This window comes from Notolabrus celidotus, chromosome 11 (genome assembly GCF_009762535.1).
Source record: "Notolabrus celidotus isolate fNotCel1 chromosome 11, fNotCel1.pri, whole genome shotgun sequence".
NCBI lineage: Eukaryota > Metazoa > Chordata > Actinopteri > Labriformes > Labridae > Notolabrus > Notolabrus celidotus.
Window position 1 is genome coordinate 8578688 of NC_048282.1, and position 19920 is coordinate 8598607.

The following is a 19920-nucleotide window of genomic DNA, read 5'->3' on the forward strand; positions in this document are numbered from 1 at the left end:
TCTTGCCAGTAAATTAATATTTGATAGTTGGAGTGCAGGAGTTTGCTAGGATTATTTTCCCTTTTTTTTTGGTGCTTTAAATTTGTATTTTTGGTATTCATCTTCTTTTTGATTGGAGATTGCTTTATTGACACTATGTTGTGTTACTTTAAAAAGTGGAAATAGTAGATTATCACGTTTTTTAAATTTTATTTCTCGGTTTGTTTTTGGTATAATTTTTATAAGTATTATTAATGTTATTGCTTTTTTACCTTTTGTATGTATTTACTTTATATATATTAACCTATTTGTTATTGTATTTTCACTATTATTTATTGTCTTATTTATTTATTTATTTATCTTTTATTTTAAATTATTATCTTTTATTATTATTGTTTGCTTTTTAACTCATTCACTGTTTTGTTTTGTAGTGTTTCTTATACAAAAAAACATCACTTGCTTTAATTGTTTACATTGATCTTTTGTATGTAATCTGTAAAAACTCCCATAAACAGATCTTTGATAAGAAAAAAAAGTAGAAAATACTTTACATAAGGAAATAACATCTCAATGATGTTGAAATATTTGTAGTACAAGTAGATAATATTAGTGGAACAGATACTTCATGCCATCCCTGCCTAAGTCTTTGCCCAGTTAGACCACCCTAGTCAGAAAGTCTGGGCACGCCCCTGCTAGTGTAAACATTTAAAAACCTGGAAAGTTTTTTGGTTCTAGTCCTGAATGTATGTTTATGTTGGCTTAAATCAGTGCCGAATTTCAAGAGTCCCTCAAAGTGATTCTCTTAAGCGCCACAGTTGTGTTCACAGTGTTGTTTTCTTCTGCGTGAGCAAGGCAACTCTTGAATTGCTGGATTTCTTGAATGACATTTGGCGTAACATAGTGTCCATGCGAGAAATAACTGGACGTCATCGTGGTTCTAACATTACCCACATCCCAGCCCCCCAGACTGACCGTCAGATCGCCCTGCCTCATCACTCCTCCTTTCTCTTCTCTTGACAGTTTTATTTTATACGGTGGAAAAGTTTTTCAGCGTGGGGAAATTGTTAACAATCCGCCTTCAACTCTGCTGGCTCCGAAAATCTGGCGCCCTGGCTCCAACATTTTGGGCCCCCCTCTGCTCCTGCACAAAGTGAAGGTTGATATGCCACATCAGGTAAGAGAAACCCTCTCCACGCTCTCTAACGTGACCAAAACGCTCCACTTTGGTTAGCATGTGATGTTGTTTGCTAGCAGCTGCACAAACCTCGTAGCTCCCCTCTTTGTTTCCTCGCTGCAGCGCGTTTTTTTACGTGCGCCTAGGCCACATGGTATTTCACATTGCAGATTGATTTCGCATTTCAGCACAACTTCCACGCTAGGTTGTGTTTTGTGCACGGTGTTATTGTTAAAGGCGGGTGCTTCCCTCCACATTCCACATGTGTGTGCCTGCCCGGCTGCAGCAGGGCCAGTGCGCAAAGCTCCTGCAAATCCAAAGACGCCGAGAGGAAAATCAGACCAAATGGAGGTATTCGCGCTGCATTGAATTAACACCTATGTGTGACTGCCTTTGTAAACTGATAGGCAGATGTGGATTTAGAATCGTATTGAGGTCTCGCATGCCTTCCGTCCTGGAGGTTGACAGTCTCTGGAGGCTGCAGGCTGGGGAAGACAAAGGGACAGATCAGCATGAAGCTAAGTGGAGGAAAATGGACCAGGGTGGATGGACTTTAATCAGTTTCTGTAGTTTAGTGAAGTTTACTTAAGGAGGGACAGTGCAAATGACTTAAAACACATGGTCAGTTAATGTCAGACTTCGTTATAGGGCTGTTTTCAAGGTCTACTAAAATGTGCAACACATTTATTAAGTGTTTTTTGTGCAAGTCTGGATTAGTCCCCTTCTACCCCTTTAGTGACACGTTCAGTATTATGTTACAAGTGATGGAGCTTAGTCACAGGAGGCTTTGTAATTGGAGTGAAAATGATTAAATATTCTAAAGTCATCCCAGAGTGTGATTTATTTGGGAGCAGGCAGTGCTTTGATTGCAATCTGCTGTTTTGATTGGTTAAAGCTGGCCATATATAGGACATGAATCGAGCAGTTATCCCATTGATTCTGCTCCTTGTTATGTCACACATGTGTATCATCAGATAACACCAATTATCAAATTATCACTGTGCAACCTTCAGTGTGGAGGAAGGTCTCTTTAGTCTTTATGCAGAACACATGACTGGATTGTGGTTCTGGGATTTGTTTTGATATGTCAGTCCTGGTCTCAGATCATATTCCTCAGCGGTCATTGCCTGCCATTAAGTGAGTTTTCGCTTTGAAGTCTATCGTGGTTTTTAAAATAAACCATCAGTCCTGCTTTACTGAGAAATTAATCTTTGATGAGTTATATTCAGAGTTGCATCAGCTGAGGAAGGATTCAACTGCATGAGTGCGAATGAGTGAGGTATAATATTTCCTCTCACAATCTCTTTAATTTTGCATTTGGACTTTTTTAATACTACTCTGTAGTCTTTGGTTGGGAGCTGAAATTACAGGAGCAGTAATCTCCTCGTAATCCTGCAGACCATCACAGTGTGTTTCGTGGATTTGGTGCAAAGGTGACCACAAGATAAGAGAGTTAATGTTTTATTTATTGAAGAACATGCCGTGTTTTATTTTGCTACATTGTGGTTTGGTTTCACTATTTGTATGCTTGCTTGCTTTGGCATATTGTGATTTTACTGGGCTGCTGCTCTCCTGTGTTGTGAGTAAACACACCATGCTGCACCCTGCAATAACATGATTCACTGACCACTTACCTCCCACCACTGCTCTGCCCAAAGCCTCTATCTGAAAGAGAGAGCATAGTATCACGACTGTAGTGATACACCTCTATTTCTCCACACACTGAACACATGGAGGTAACCTACAGTTTGTAACAGATGTGTTGAACTACAAAGACTCAAAGTTTCGAGTTTTCTCTTTAAAGGAACAGTCGCTCTGTCACTTTCCTGTGTCGATTCCTCCATCTAAAGGTTCCTCCCACCCTCCTATTACCTCAGTGGGGCACAAAAGGTCCCTCTCTGTAATGAGGACTTTAGTAGAGCACATTGTGCTCGGGAGGTTTGTACTCTGCTGAGTTACAGGCAGGTTGTAAAATGATAACAGATGCAAGGGGGCCTCTAGGTGCTGCACACTATTTTGAAATGTAAGCTAATTCCTGCCTGTATGGAATGCATGTGTGCATATGAGAGCATACGCACATAATCACAGTTTTTCACATACGAGTCTACGCTCCCTCAAACATGGCTGCAATGAGTTTATTGTCTCCAGTGTATTGGCTCAGTTCATTGAGTTTAAAGTTAGCTGCTCCCTCTCTGCTGTTAAAGTCTGTGCTGTGGCGTCTCATTACAGAGCAGAAACCCTGTTTGTGAGGCTGCTTTGACTGTTTGTATCATCACATATGTTCACAGTGATCACTGGAGCAGACTGTGGATGTGATGGTCATACACTGGAGGACTCTTTGACTTATGGTTGTGACAGATTAAGGTTTCATAAAGTGATATATGAAAGAAAGATATGAGATCAGAAACTCAGTTATTGTACCAATATGGATTAGTCTGATCATTACTCTCTTGATTAAAGGCACAGTGAGGAGTTTTACACTGATTTTCATATGGTCTCTCTCTTATACTGATGCCTCTTCATGACCTACATAGAATAATGAGATCATCAGTGACAAGATAGGCTACTTTTTTATTCTTTTATTTTAGTGCCTGTGTTTAGGTCAGATTTTCAGTGAAAAAAGTTGATTAGATATTCATCCCTCACCCTGAAGGGTCTCTGTTTTGAGCTCTGCTGGTAAAGTTTGTGAGTGAGAAGTGTGTTATCAAGCAGGAGGAGTTTTTATCATTAGATCATTTTCTATTGACATCATGTTTTGTCCTTATGCCTGATACTGGAGCATGATTATCAAACAGATGTAAGTTTTCTGTTGAAGTATTGTTTCAGATGCATCAGAAATTACAACCCGGGCTTTGCTAGCTAAGAGAGCTGAATGTCTCTGAACAGGATTTAATGTTTATGCCGGCGTGTGAATGCTTCACTGCTCTTTGAGGACTAAAGAGTTAAGCTGTGTTTATATTTATGTTATTCAGACATTTATTGGGACACTGGAGCTCACATCTCGACAGTGCAACGTTAAAACGGTGAGTGGAGACCAGGTACGAGGAGACTAGGTCTGCTGAGTCAGTGATCTTTTTAAAATTTTCTTCTAAAAACATACTTTTATCATAGAGCCTTTCCTGATTTTATCTGAATTTAATTTAATTCAATTTTGTTTTATTTTATATTATTTGAACCGTCTTAAGAAATATATTTTAAAATAATTGTATTCCTTTTGAGTTATTTTAGAGGAATTTGATGTCTTTTAAAATATGTTTTATTTCTTTATCTTGACTTGAGTCGTGTTTTTATGATCTGCCTGTGTTAAGCACTTTGTAAGTTGGTTTTTGAAAAGTGCTCTACAAATAAAATAATTACATCTGCTCACCTTTTGTAAGCCAACTAATGCTAACAAATCAGAGTTTACAAAGTTAAGTTACGTTACACTTAATCATTTGACATGGCTATCTACAAATCAGTACTAGACCTCATCACTCTGCATCCTGATATGTGTAGAAATAAAAAGAAGATCTGTGTTCATTCATCTGCTTCCACAAATGCACGCTGTGGCAAGAGCCACATCTTAACCACAGTGGGCGATGGTGCTCATGGGAAATGCAGTCCTCGTCCCAGAAAGGACTGCAGACACTTAAGTGGATTACGATACGATACAATACGATGTCCTGTATTGTCCCCGTAGGGAAATTTGTCTCTGACATCAGTGCTTCACACGTTACCTGCTCTTTAAAAAAAATCCTAATGACATCAAGAACACACATAATAAATAATACACGGTCTTACATCACACAGCATACTCTTTAAGAGCAACTGTCCCAACCGTAACAGGCTATTTCTGTTTAAAATTCTGATAGAGATCGGCACAAAGGAGTTTTTAAAACAATTCACTTTACATTTGGGGACTCTGTACCTTCTTCCAGACAGTAAAAGTTCATACTCAGAGTAAAGGATTATGTGTTGTGTCCATAAATATGATACACTTATGAACCTTTATGTATTTAACTATCAAAATCAAACACAACTAATGCAGTTATGGATTAACAAGTTTCTTTTATTGCTCAAAAAAGAGAGTGTCCAACTCCAGCTCCCTAACTTGTTTTTGCTAAATGAATAATCATAAAGCTAATTGATGTGGAAATAATTATAGCTGCAGAAAGAATCAAGTGATTACAAAATGCATTAAAAACCTAAATCATGGTTCAGTTTAATGAAAGATAAACAGTTTGATAATACAGTCCTGCTTACTGAGACCATAAATTAAAATGAGATGTTGTGTTTAAGAGTATTAATTGTACATCTCTGTAGATACACCGTGGTAGAGTTTTTGATTCAGGTACTGCTATACATTAATAAGTCTTCTTAAACGACTGCTCTGCCTGCCTTGAAGCAGTAGGATCCAGGTGTATAGAGTCTGTAATGAGGTATAGATCAGTGTATGTCCAGATGAAGGTCCAGGCTGATGGATGCCTCTGCTGTCAGTCACCATGCTTGTTGATTGTTCGAGGGCACACACATGTCAGGCAATGTGTTTTCTTTGTATTTGGCAGGATGTGGTGCTGGTGTTGGCTCAGTCTCGTCTTGAATCAAAGAGAAGAAAGGGGTTTTTGAAGTTCAGACAAATGCTAGGAAACTGACTCCAGTGGTGTCAGATTAAGATGACACCTTAGTCACCGAGCAAAGCTGAGGTTCAGTCATTTAAATCTGTTATTAATGTGCAGGGATGTCCACTGATGTAACTTTTGGCTCCTGACTTTTCTTTAACTCTGGATGTGAGCCACAGCCGAGTCCGATCTGATTCTTCTCTCCACTGAAATGAAGTTAACTTCTGAAGCTGTCACATTGAAGGTAAAAACACAGACAGTTTTTCAGATTAAGCGGTGAAAGCTAGAAGTTCTCCCTTAACAGAATAATTTCCCTGAAAGGATTGAATGTTTGCTACACTGATCCCTGCAGTTTATAAAGACAGGAGCAGAGATGGCACATTGTAGATTCTAACCACATGTGTTTATTTCTTCTTCTACACATTCTCATTTCACATGCCGGCTGAGATGGAAAAACGCAGTGGATCAGAACCTGATAGCTCTTATTTGTGCTGATACTGGTCCTGAAATATGTGACTTAGATGGCTCCCCTTGATCGGAACGTCTCTGGTAATGAATCTAACAGAGCTCATGTCGGCACTGAACAATCTCATCATCTATCAAAGATGTTGAACTTCATACCCTCTTTACAGAGGAGATATTAGTCTGTCCTATTACTCTGCCACACAGACGTCGAGATGGAGTTTGGGCAGAGTGACAGTAGCAATACTCTCACTCTTCCATTTTTGTTTTCATCTCCATCTTTTGTTCTTGAAGCTGATGGCCGCTCTGCACTTCTCAGTTCTCCTGTCATTCAAACAGCTCTGTTGTCTTTTCTCTTGAATTTTCCCTTTTGTCTGTTAAACTGTGATGTTCACACCAACCACTCTCTCTTCTGCTTTTTTGGGAACAAAGCACATCCCTCTCTCTGTGTGCGGTGGAGGTTTTATTCCCACAGGAGAGACCCACCAGGTGTTTGCAGTGACTGGATTTTACAGATTTCATGAGCTGGCTGGAGATTGAATCAGCGTTGTAAAGAGCACATCAGAGACGTACAGAGGAGGAACACAGACGTGTGTTTGTTCAGTGACATTCACATGTAACGGATTCATCATTTTTTATTGTTCCTTTATTTCTGCAGCCTCTCCCTCTCCGCCTCCCTGCTTCATGTGAACAGGGGCTAATGGATTCCTTATGAGGGGTAATTGTGTAGCTACAACATTGAAGTTCTGGTGTTGTGGCTGGTGTGATTAGGTCTCGTTGAAGGCCCTAAGGGGCTTGGCGAGATAAACGTCAATAGCGCCTCACCTCGCATTCTGAGGTCACAGGCTACCAGAGAAAAAGTTCTTCTAGAAATGCAGGATCTGGGTTCGTACCTTTTTAATGAGTCTGTGGTGAAAAGTAGTTTAAACCGATGAGATCAGAGGGTTCAAGCAGCATGGGGTGGTCTGGAGGAGCTTGGCAATAACACGAGCAGCGCCAGCGTTTGAGGTTCAATTCCCAGAAGGTCAGAAGGTGTTCACTTTTGGGAATGTAAGGCATTTCTGCAGAGACACAGTCATTTATAGAATTAAAGACGCTGTTTTTGCAAATTATTTTGTGGCAATGTTTATTTTAGAACCATTTATTTCATTTAGAGTGGTGAAGGATGTGTTGGGTACGGGACAAGTGCAGTTGTGATGTCCATGCACTGTATTGAATTACTCTTCCTGCTACACACATGATTCATATGTTTCCCATTATTCATTCAGTTCATCCATAAATAGTGGAAGTTTGAAAACATGAATTTCTAATTTCTCCGCTCCTTTGCACATAACCAGTTGAGCCAAAACATTACAATTTAAGTTTGTTGTGTGCCACTTCCAATTGTGACCGAGCTTTCCTCCAGGCACAGATCTCAGACCAGCCAGTCCTTCATAAAGTTCACCAGCATCCATTTTAACTGTCAGGCTAACTTAAGATAAAGCACAGGCCCCACTTTTTTTCTTGAGCAGGGCTGTGCAGGGCTTAGAGAGAAGCTTAACTGCTTAAAAAGAGTCTGAAATCACCAATAGTCTGTCTTTGCAGAGTAAACTCAGACTGCAGATCTGGATAGGCCGTCAGGTGACAGAAATATTTGCCAAGTTCTACAAACATGAATGAAAGAGTAGAGCTCGTATGATAAACGCATCGTACGGACCCAGATCATTGTTAACCTTGACTCACAAAGTTCATACTGTTTAAACTATACAACCAATAACTGTGTTTGTGACTGTTTCTCAAAACAAGCAGTGAATTGAATACTTTTTTTCCCAAATATGATACGGCATTATGTTGGTGCATGCTGTAAAACTCATTCCTTTGCCACATGGTGCTAAATAATGCCACTTTGAGAGGTTCCTCATTTTCCTCACATTGAGATTAGATGACAAAATCATAGAAAAATGACCGAGATCAACCATTAAACAACCGTTAATATTGAGACAGAATCCAAGGCTCTTCATTAGGACAGTGCTTAAAATATGTTAGGAATTTGTAATATTTTGTAATATATAGATAACTATTTTACCACACATCAGTGGTGCTCTGCTACATTGCGGACAGGCTTCCATCATAGACTATAAATAATGGACGTAGTATCTGTGACGTGACTCTTCTGTTTCTGAAGCGCTGTTTTGAAGCCAATCATCATCGGGAGCCATATTGGCAATGCTGAACTCAACCTAACTTCTGCAGAGCTAGTGTGAGGTAAAGAGGCAGCTTTGAGCCTCCTCGCTAACAGCTAGTGTTCCCGCCTGTCAGTCATGTCCTTAAATGGGCAAAACTTGTAATCTAAATATCTTCTGAACCGTCGCGTTCTAAAAAAATTCACCCCCCCGTACAGTGTGTGTCGACAGAGAAGTTAGCTCTTCAGATCGAAGCCGTTTTTTGAACCAGGGTGTAAACATGTTTATCATTACTGCAAAGATTTTTTTTTTTTAATGGGTGTCAGCATGGGCTTCATATTTTGAGACCAGAGGTTGCCGTTTGGCGTGCATCAAGGTGCTCTGTGTTGAGGTTGAACCTTTCTGTGACTGATTGGTAAACAAACTAAGGTCAGATTTTTCTGGTTGGCTTTTCTTACAGTTTATTTTCCAACATGAACGCCTGATGTAGCTGTGGTTTAAAAAGAAAATCATAAAAATCAGTTTAACAGAAGATCCCTGATCATCAAGCCTGACGAGGGTCTACTTAGGTCGGGCCGTCACAGGGCTTCTGATGCTCTGGTTTGCATGCAGAGGAGGCTGACTCATTGAGGCATGTACTTGTGTTGTTTTATTCAGCAGAGATGGGGTCGATCAGCCTCAGATCAGTCATTGCCTGAATTATCTTTCTCAGGTTGCGGAAATGAGAAGTGTGGCAAAAACATCCGTCCAACTGGTGCTGTAGGAATTGATGGAAAGTAGGAAATAACTTCAGAAAAAAGCAGGAACCCCTCTGCTCTCCTGTAACACAAACACAAGCCTTTAACATGAGATACCCAGAGTGTGCCTGTGTTTTCTAATGTGCACAGCTCACTCATCGACTTTGACTTAAGTTTAATTGGAATCAGACGACCAAACGCTGAAGATATTTCCAGAAGTCTTCAGTAACCATCTCTGCCTTCTGTGGATGAGTGCTCTCTGTTTCCATTGATTTCAAACTGAAGCCTTTTAATTAGAGCGACGTGAGAGAGTTAACGTGGACGTGTTTTACTGCCACACTTAAAGCATGACTGCCTCATTAGTGCAGCCGCTCATTAAACCTGGAGGTGTGTGTGTGCGTGTGTTAACTTCAAACATTCAGTCTAATGAAAGAAGTGATCTAATTTACACAGAGTCAATATTTTTGTCGTCTGCTAATAATCCGCATGGTCAGGGGGATTATTTGTATTTGTCAAGTGACTCTAAAATGATCAATCCACCGTGGTTTCATCCAGAGAACAGGACCCTCTCTTCTCTCATGATGTCGGTGATCATGCTGCATCCGCTTCAGATATCCAGAACGGTTACCCCGAGGCCAAGTGTTTAAAAAGTAATGAATGTAAAATACGGCTGTCAGCATTAACACATTGAAATCAAGATCTGAATTAATGTTGCTTTTTTTAATCACATGCTATTTGTCCCTTTTGGCCCCCTGAAGTCAAGCTGGTGTTGCAATTTTGAATGCAAATTCACTTTAAAAAGTCCCAGACAGCTCAGTTGACAAATCGAAAGTAAGATATTTTAAATTTTTATTTTATCTTTATTTTAACAGGAATAATCCCATTGAGATACAGAGTCTCTTTTACGAGGGAACCCTTGCCAAGACAGCAGAATAAGAAGTTTCACAAAGAGAACATGACAAAACAACAAACAATAACAAATTAGCAGTGTTTAGCAGTAAAACATTTGCACAAGCTGATCAGATGATCCTTAATCCTAGTTTTAAAATCCTCCAATCAAATGAAACAATCCAGTTTTAGGTGAGCTTGAAGCTCATAATATGAATGCACTGTATGTCCAAAAATATCATTCAAGTACTTCAGGTTTGAGCTAAGCATACAGGTGCAGCTCATCTGATTGATGTCATTGGGCAACCACATCACAAAAGCCGACAGAGCTTTATTTTGAAGTGTGCAAATCACCACAGACCTGTGGCTGAAACTAAATCAAAGGAGTGAACTTAAGCGCTCTCTAAACAGCTGGTAAGAACTGCTGAACAGTGAGCCCTGTGGAAGACTGGGGTCTAATGTAAGGGACGTCTTCAGGTTGGCTTGTTGAGATCAGTCTTATACCTTGATGTTGTGTGGGAACAAAAGTTTTATGCATTCAGGATGTTTGAAACAGAGGAGCAGCCAGACTGGATTTATACACTTAATTGATTCCTGAATCAAATGCAAAACAATGGCTTTACATTAGATGCTAATATGGTCTTAAAAACGTTTTTTTGAATGAAAAATAATACAATTTAAATATGCAAGTTGTTGTAATTAACCATTACATTTAAATGATCAACGGAGATAGAAGTGTTAATCGTCTGACAGCCCCAATGAGAAATAAATATCCATCCACCCTTCCATCCATCCATTATCTTCACCTCAAAATAAATAAATGTGAAGTTGAATTAATATAGCTTCTCACAAGTGTCTGTAAGAACCCCCTAAAATAAACACACACGGTGGACCACAGCTTTAACAGTAGCACATTTGTGAAGGAATGATTCTCTCTGACTTAAGTTTCTGTATCCAAGTCAACAGTTCACAGTAACAGCTTTATTATATTTAACATTATTACTCCAGTATTTTTGACAATACATCTTATTTCAAGTCAGATTTAGCATTTAGGTCTCCACATTGTAAGAGAAATGTTCGACAAACCTGCAGAGAATTAAAGTCCTCCATCAGCCACACAGTTTTGTAATTGGGTCATTGTGATGAAACAACAAGTACATTTTAAGGCCTGCCATGCTGTAAGCTGTGTTACTCTATGCACAGTGACACAGCCAAAGGGATTATGGTTAATAATAATTTTACTGACTTTAGGGCTCTTATTTAGGGTGCTGGTTTTCCCCCCGCCTCAAGTACAGAGGTTTTAGTCCTAGCTCTTCCAGTTTCCTGCCCTGTCCTCTGTCCTATCCTCTCAAGAAAGACATAAAGACACCAAAATATAACTTTAAAAAAAGAGAAGATAAAGTGCTCCAGTTCTCCACTGACGATTCAGATGATTTGGGATGAGGAGGCAGCCCTGTTCTCTCTCATGTGTCATCATTTTGAAGACCACAGAATGTCATTTTAATGTTTCTGCAGACAAGACAAAGATGAACCATCGTGGTACACACAGGAAAAGCTATTTGTTCCCCTTTTTCCACCCTCTGAGAAATGGGAAGGAAATTATTTCATCTTGTGACTGTCATCATTTAATAAGGCTCTCCCAAAATGTCCTTTTAACATTTTTGAATATTGCAGGGAACTGCCCCAAAGAGAGGCAGAAACATAAAACACTCGCAAATGAGATTCAGCTTCTCAGCTCTCTCGGTCTGTGTCTGTCTGAGGCCCAGCGTAAGGGGCTCTCAGTGAGCTACTAACCCCTCAACCTTTTTTTCCCCTCCATTCCTCATTTTCTCTCTTTTTTTTTTTTTACCGAAGCTACTGTAGCTCAGAGAGAGCGAGGGAGGAAAAAAGAGGGAGAGAGACAAGCCCACCGAGGGGGATTGGTTGTAACTCAGCGGGCCCCCCCAGAAGGCTCCACCCATCTCATCCTGTTTGTGGGACAATTAGTCATCCAAATGTGATGTGGATGAGCGAGCACCCTGCTGCATGCCCACACACACACACACACACACACACTCTCTGCAGCGCTTCAAGTCAACGCTCTTTATCAACAATAGCATGACATTTCATGCTTCACTGTCTATCTCTAATTTCTTCTTCCTGCCTATGTTTCTTTGGACACATGTTCACACACACCGTAGATGCATGTAAATGTAGACCAGCAGGTTAGAGCTGACGGTGCAGGACCAAGCATGTTCCCTGCTCTCTCCCCCCTACACGCTGATGCATTCTCATAGTTTTTATTGCCAGCATGCAGCTTTCTATAAAATGTGAAAGCCTTCAACACACACATTAGGTATCCCATTTTCACCACGTAACCAGGGCTGGGCGATAATTGGATAAAGATAATTATTGTGATATAATTGACTCAATATAAATAAAACAAATGTGTGCTAAAAATAAGATATATTTAAACCTGTAATTACACCCCCTCACCACTGGAAAGGGAGGAAGCGCTACGGTGCCTTATACGCTAGACGCCACCGAATGTTAGACAAAAGAGGAAGACGGTATTGAACAGCCAATCATGTCGCATGGTCAGAGGTAGGCGGGGCTTAAAGACGTTTGGAGCAGCATGTAAACACAGCTGAAAGGAGCGACAGCGACACGGAAGAAAACTCAAAACCTACCAACTCAAAGCAGAGTGGTTAGTCTAACACTGTGCTGACTCTGCTTTAACTATTAACTTAATACACTTCATTAAAAATGCTTTCAGGATGTGAGTAAAGAAAGAGCATAGAGACAACTTCAGCTGTGACCGTGTTTGATGTCCAGCGCGACCATGTGATTAACCGTGATGCATTCACAGCATGGTGGGAAAAAATATGACTACGCCCCTTACCCTCAGTAACCTTAAAAGGGAGTGCACAACTCAAAACATTACTCTATAAACTGATACACAGTACACAATTTGATATCTTTGTTTTAAATTGAAATCAAATCACCTCAACCTGAGAAAAATATAAATCTACAAACTAAGACTTCACAAGAATCTCATCTCATAATTATTGATATCGACTGATACGAAACATTTTATCATATTTTTCAATATCGCCCAGCTCTACGTGTACCCACAGGTGTTTATGTTCTGCAGATACCTTCCAGATTTGTCAAGCTAAGAACAAACTTTGACATTCTGTATCGTGTCTGCTTCACTAAAAATAGCAGGACTTCATGTCCTGTAATGCAGAACACTCTGCCATGCCAGCATCGATGCCAGGACTGAGACTTTGGAAATAAAAAGACAGAAAATTATCTCTGACATTTACTGCTCGTACGTATGTCTCTTTTCCTATTTTTCTTCCTCTCTTCAACGCTCTAACTGTTTCTTACATGTGTATAAAAGTAACAAGTGGTGGCAGCCTCTCCTCTTTGTTGGTATCCTGTTGGTTTGTAATTATGACGGCAGTGCAGACAAGCTTGATGCTCACATTCTGTATTTGCTTTAGGATTTATTATCGCTCTTAAAATCAGCTCCCGGTGGAAATACAAATGTCAAGAAGAGCCCTGAAATTGGCGTCCTGAAACCTGCTTTCTTTATCCTCTGTGCAAATCTTTTCAACACAATAAAACACCTCTCTGCATTTCATACAGAAATACTGGTCGACACATAACACAGAATCCACTTTTTAGATACACTGAATTTTATAGTTTTACCGGCACATGAACAAGACTTTTGACAGAACACGTCACATAAAGCATTGCTTGTGGAAGTGTTGCAGTATGGATCCTTCAGCAGTTTATTCGTGCTTCAGTCTTTTTGGTTAATGGTTCCTGGTTGTGTTTTAGTGTCTGGATTTGTTGCAGAATCTTACTTTTACAGTTCTTGGTTGTTCTGTGGTGTTTGGTTGTGTTGCAGTGTCTTGACCTTTTATATCTGCTGGTGTTTGGTTGTGTTTTAGAGTTTAATTTTGTTTCCCTCTGTGTAACTTTAACGGTTCTCGGTTATGGTTTCATTTTCTTGCAGTATCTGGTACTTTAACATAGAGCTGGGCGATATTGAAAAAGATGCTATCACTGTAAAATTTTAAATATCATTCTATATTGATTATTATCATATCAAATCATTTGTCCATTTAAATTTTAAAGTCAGATTTTTGCTCCTGAGTGAAAGTTGAAGGCGGTTTGTTAGCTTGTATCTGGATTTAGCTTTCTGATAAACTTCTTTACCCCATAATTTCTGACGGTGCTAACAGGAAGCAGGTCTTTTGTGTAAAATGAGATTTTTGTGAAGTTTTAGTTTGTAGATTCTTATTTTTTTCAGGTTGAGAATTGTTGAATTATCGCCAAGACCCACTTTAACAGTTCTCAGTTGCGCTGCAGTCTCTGGTTCTTTTGTGGTTTTTGGCACAGTTGTGGTTTTGGTTGCCTGTATTTGCACCTTTTTTTTCTAAATTCTATGCATACATGAAATTATTACAGATGTTTTTTTAATCTATTTGCATTTTTATTTTAAATGTTAGTGCTTTGACCTCTCTTGCCCTCCATGGATTTACATTTCCTCTTGATATTCCCATCACGTCTTTGAGTGCAGGAACAAGTGTCAGATAATCAGACTGCTAAATGATTCCTGTAATTATAAAGCTACTTCAGGAGGAGTGAAACAGAACTGTATAAGGATTAGGAGGTTAATGCCTGTATGCATTAATTTAAAGGGATTCTAATTTCACACTTAATCCCCTCTCTGCTGTCTCCTATCTTTATATAATTCCCCTTTTATGATAATTTGAACATCGAAATTCCTTCTGTTCTTCTCTGTGTGTGTGTGTGTGTGTGTGTGTGTGTGTGTGTGTGTGTGTGGTATGATTATTATAACAGAGTCCAACATCCTGCTTCTCTCCTGAGTGTCATGCCCCACTTTGTATTATCAGGGAGCACATGAGCAGTGTGTCCTGCTCACACTCATCTTCCTGATGATTGGAGGTTTTGTAGGAGCTTCTATCTGCAGACTCTTTGTTTCTGTACATCCTGAACACGCTCTGCTGAGTACAGTATGTACAGTGGGGGTTACATAATGCTACAGAGCTCATTAATCCCTCCAATATTCATTTAAATTTTCAAACATGATGACATTTAAGGTAATATTATTGATTATGTTTGATGTATTCCGATGGCACAGATTTGACCGTTGTAATGAAGCTCAAGTTGTGGCTTTGATTTCTTCGGACCTAAAAAGTCTGGATTTCACATGAAGATGAAATCGGTCATGTGGCGTCACATGTTCTGATGTTGTTGTCGTCTCTCCTAATCCTCCTCAGGTGGCTGGAGGAAGTTTTTATTTGCATTCTTTGTCCACTATATAGAAAGGATTTAATGCAACACAGCTTTCCTTGTGTTGTTGTTATTTAGTTGTGCTCCCTAAATTGCTCTTTAATCAAATTCCTGGTAGCAGTAAAGTCTTAATTTGCCTTTAAACATGCTCTGTCTCTGCCTCATTTCCTTGTGTTGCCCTTCTTCTTCTTCTTCTCCTCCACTGCCAGCCTTTAATGCTTGTTCCTCTCTTTCTCTCTCCCTCCCTCTCTCCTTGTTTTTCTGTTTTCCCTCCTTGTTATTTCTCTGCTGTCTTGCTCTGCCCTGTTCTCCTCCGTGCTCCTGCTGCGTGCTGCATTGTGTAGCGTTTAAGAATCTTATTTACTTTTGGCAGGGGCTGGAGTCAGCTCAGGTCAGATTTGTTTTAGTGTTACGCTGATCGTGGTTTGTAGTGTATCGGTATGCCCCAGAGTTTACAGCAGGAGAAAAGCACACCTCTCTCTAACACGTGCACGCTGCAGGCCGCCTCGGCCTTCTGACTGACTCGTTCTGGAAAATGACGCAACTCAGAGACAATAAAACAGATTAAATGCATGCTTCCTTTTCTTCAGACCAGACATCTGGTCATCCTTCACCCAGCAGGGCAGGCAGAACCAGTGTGTGTGTGGTCTGTTTCACATACAACGCTCTCTGGAAGTTTAATATTCACGCTAAGTACGCTGCAGTTTCCCCAAACTGGAGTGATAAACCTGTTTGATGACATCTATTTAATGATTGGTGGAGCTGAATGGTGGCTTGCCGATGTTTAATTCTTGTGTACAGCTTAAGGAACATTGAATTTTGTGTGTGTGTGTGTGTGCGTGTGTGTGATTAGCTGATCAGTTGGCTGTAAAGCTCCAGTAGAGAGTGGCTTTGATTTATCATTTAATGTGCTGATATTATCACAATTATTAGTTACTGCACATCCTTCAGAGCCAGTCGTTTGTTTTTTCAGGCCTATTTCTTTTGACAAAAAAACAATTAAAATTGCCTTGACATTTTATTGCATGGACACATTTCTTTGTGAATAAAGCATGTTTCAAATAAGTGTTTTAAAAGAGAAAAGAAAACATCAAGATGATAATGTTTAAAATAGAGGGTAGTATCATTCCAAAAATCATAGAATAAAGTCATCTGGTAGAGAGGGTAGATTATTTAACATGTAAAATACAGTTCCACTGCATTAATAAGCCACCCAAATATAAGACCACTTTTTTCTTTTTGTCATCCAGATACATCTGAATAATTTGTGATTGTCTTACATTCAGGGTTTAGCATTGAATTGCCCATATAGTGAGGCCAATTGTCACTCACAACTCCAGCGTAAGGAGGACGAAAGACGAAGAGACGAGGTTACCGGAGCAAAATAGCACAAAAGTAGGAGAAGTCGCCGACAGCTGAGGCAGTAAAATGTTCTGAATGCAACAGGGACAATAAATAAACGTCAAACAAGGCAAGGCAAGTTTATTTATAAAGCACCATTCATACAAGAGCAATTCAAACTGCTAAAAAGAGGTGTGTCAATTAGTGTAATTTACAAAGTCTGCGATTTACAAATGTTTGTTAGCAGACCGGTTATCCATCCAACAGACTGCAGGTTGTTGTAATTACTATGGTGTTAAAACACCGATACCATAAGTGCTTGATTTGGACATGTGTGATATTTATTTTTTATTTTTTATATACTTTATTGTGTCAATATTGTTCATACATAAGGTACAGTTCTTACAGGTTCAAACCTTTTAAACAAAATGTTTTGTTGGAACTGCTGTGACCCCCTTGACCCTTCTGCTATAAAAGCAGACAATAAATTATATATATAAAAAAAAGTAATAATAACATTTGGACATGTGACCATATTTAAGTCAGTTTAAATGTGATGATTTAATTTTGAAAGTTAGAAAAAACCTGATTTTATTTGAACAACAACTTGCCTTGTTTTATCTAATGATGTTTGTTCTTTTATCATTGTTTTAGTTTTTTTATTTTATATTTATATTTATATGTTTTTATTTGGTCCACTATGGTACATACAAAATGCAACAGTGTAGACTTTTAAATGTGCTGGTGGTTGAGCAATCTAAGTTCCCCACGTATAGAGGCTATAGTCCTCGTCACAGAAGTTGCCGGTTTGACTCCCAACTAGTCGGCCATTTACTGCATGTCTTCCTCCACTCTCTACTCTCCACATTTCCCGCCTCTCTTCAGCTGTCCTGTCAATAAAGGCAAAAAAGCCCCAAAAAAACTTTAAAAATAAAAAAAAAGGTTCAGGAGGAAAACAGAATTTTTGGTTGAATTGGGGCAGATTTCAAGTCAGATAAGATCACTTTATTTCATTTAAAATTCCTATGAAATAGAATAAACTTTGCTTTTTTACCCTGTTTTCAATATTTTAGTGACTTAGATCTCATGAAATCAGATATGCTCATCTTTCAGGCAAATAAAAACCGTAACTGGAAAATAAAAAGAGAGACGGTGTTGTTAAAGTGAGCAGTGTTGTTAACATGAGGAAAGAAACAGGGGGTTGGGCTACCTGATCTCCATAAATTCAAACTCACGCTGACCAGCAGCCTCAGAGTCTATCAAAGTCTCTTTTTGCAGACAATCTTGCTCACATGCGTGTGCGTGTGTGTGTGTGTGTGTGTGTGCATGCATGCATGTTCTTGGCAGTCTTTTGACCCGAGCCGCGCTGAAAGGAAATAAACTGTCATCATTCCTAATTACTTACTACTTGCAGCTGTGACTGAGTGCCGTCATGAGCTCTGAATATCTGCTGACCCCACAGACGGAGCCAAAAAAGTGCAGCAACAACAAAAAGCTGGCCTCCATGAGAACCGTGTTATCAACACGCCGCGTGTAGATCTGTTCTCTTGTGTTTACCGACGCACCGTCGGCAGGTTGTGTTCTACCTTGTACCTGTGCCCAGAAGCCCCGCAGGTAAAACCACAGGCCTATTTATTCCAAACCACACGTCTCCAAAGGGATGTTGCTGTTACATTCATTGGCTTCAACTGTTGTATTGCTGTGTAACTTTCAGGCCACAAGGCAATAAATCTTGGAGATTTGAAAAGATGTGCAGACTGTTTTTGTGTTTCCCACTGCATGACTTATTTATCTTCTTAAGATATTAGAAATAGCAATAAACCCTCTTTCCTATTCTTTATTTCAACATTTAACTCTACTTAATTCTCCACCTTGTTTTAATGTTTACTTGATCCTGCCTTTCTTCACCTAAATTCTTGACTCACTTATTCTTCCATGATTAGATTTTCACAACATAATCCAGGAAAAGAGAGCAAAATACACTTTGGCAGCCTTTAACTTACCTGGGAAACCTGCCCAAGTAAACTCTACGTGTTAGAAGCATAAGTGTCTGCTATTGTCAAGCAGCAGAGTAGTGTATTTGAATGCCAGCAATATAAATGAGTGCTACCTTACTCCAGTGTTGTCTTGTATTTGTGTCAGGTCAGATCCCCTCTGCTGTGCCGACTCTCCGTGCACTCACAGGAGTTTTGACACCGGTCGTTTCAGCTCGTTCTCTCCTTTCCAAAATTAGACCTGAGCGATGGCCTATTTACCCCGCCGTCTCTCCAAACAGTCCACATCATTCACCCACCACCTATCCATCCATCCGTCCGTTCATCCACTCTCTGTTTGTGCAGCACGTTTTGAGTGTTTGATCAGACTTGGATGTATGAATGGATGGATGGATTGGTGAATATATCGCCTCTCTGTGTCATTGTATGATGCTTCCTCCGCCGGGCTCAGTGACACGCTTGTGGAGCTGTCAAAACAAAGTCAGATGGGCGTGTAGCGGGTGACACTTCTGCTAATGTTGGTGTCTGTGGGTGTCTGATAGATGTTGGGTGCTCCCAGCCTGCAGCCGCTGCTGGGTGCCAGCATGCGTGTGGGTCAGAGGTATCACTAGGAAGGCACCCGTGTTTTATTATGTGTGTGTGTGTGCGTGTATGTGTGAGGTGTCCAGTGTGCACGCTGAAAGCTGACACAGCTGTTTCACAGTAACCACAGTTTCTCCACACTATCTACAGTTTCACTCTCTGGCTGTCCTCCAATCATCTCTCTATCGCTGTTTTCCTTCCTCTCACTTTCTCAGATCCACTCTGTCTCTCCGTCTGTCCTCCCACTCTGCTCCACAGATCCCCTGTGTGAGTTTGTTTGTAGCGTGTTTTGGTGTGTTTGCACATTATTGTGTCCATTTTGGTCTGCGTGTGTTGTTTGCCTTTGTGCATTCACAGTACTGGAAGTTTCCTTTAGTCTGTAACGCTGCTCGATGCACGCTGTGAGGCCTGGCAACCTCAACATCTTACTCATCTATTGAGCACAGAGTTTCAACAAAGTAACTTTGTTTATTTGAGCTTAACTTTTTAAACATGACTCTTCTTGGTTAAAGTGCATGCAACCTAGCTCTGCGTCATAGCGTCAGGACTACATGTTGCTGTCAGGTCGAGCAGTGAAGCAGAGCGGCCCTCTTTGAGGGGGTGATTTGAATCATCAGTTGATTTTGTCAGTGGACTGTCTGCAAAATGACTGTTCATAGGACTTTGACTGGGAGCAGAGTCATCTGCAGAGGT

The 19920-nt window shown here is 40.0% G+C and overlaps 1 protein-coding gene across 1 annotated transcript in view; it reads left to right on the top strand.

The window, feature by feature from the left end:
• Positions 1–19920, top strand: part of LOC117821952 (vitamin D3 receptor A) — a 115933-nt gene that overhangs the window by 1132 nt on the left and 94881 nt on the right. The window contains exon 2 of the mRNA XM_034696526.1: positions 1000–1153. The gene's annotated coding sequence lies outside the window, so the exon portion shown is untranslated. The remainder of the gene's footprint in view (positions 1–999; positions 1154–19920) is intronic.